The sequence below is a fragment of the Pyrgilauda ruficollis genome, unplaced genomic scaffold, assembly GCF_017590135.1.
Source record: "Pyrgilauda ruficollis isolate IOZ18807 unplaced genomic scaffold, ASM1759013v1 scaffold71, whole genome shotgun sequence".
In the NCBI taxonomy this organism is placed as follows: Eukaryota; Metazoa; Chordata; class Aves; order Passeriformes; family Passeridae; genus Pyrgilauda; species Pyrgilauda ruficollis.
In genome coordinates, this window is record NW_024528933.1 from 986,122 (window position 1) to 986,363 (window position 242).

Genomic DNA, 242 nt, shown 5'->3' on the forward strand with positions numbered 1-242 from the left:
GCCCTGTGCAGGGCCAGCAGCTGGACTCGATGATCCCTTGTTGTGGTGCACCAGTGGAAACACGCTTCTTCAATCCCTGTGAGTCCCTTCCAACTCAGCACATTCCGCGCTTCAGGGAACCGGCCTTGTGCAGGGCCAGCGGCACCGGAGCTGCCCTCAGCAGGGCGCTCCCGGGCAGGCCAGGGCAGTGCCCTCCCGCTGACCGCCGCGGCGCTCCCTACGTGTCCGGGCCCGCCCCGCGC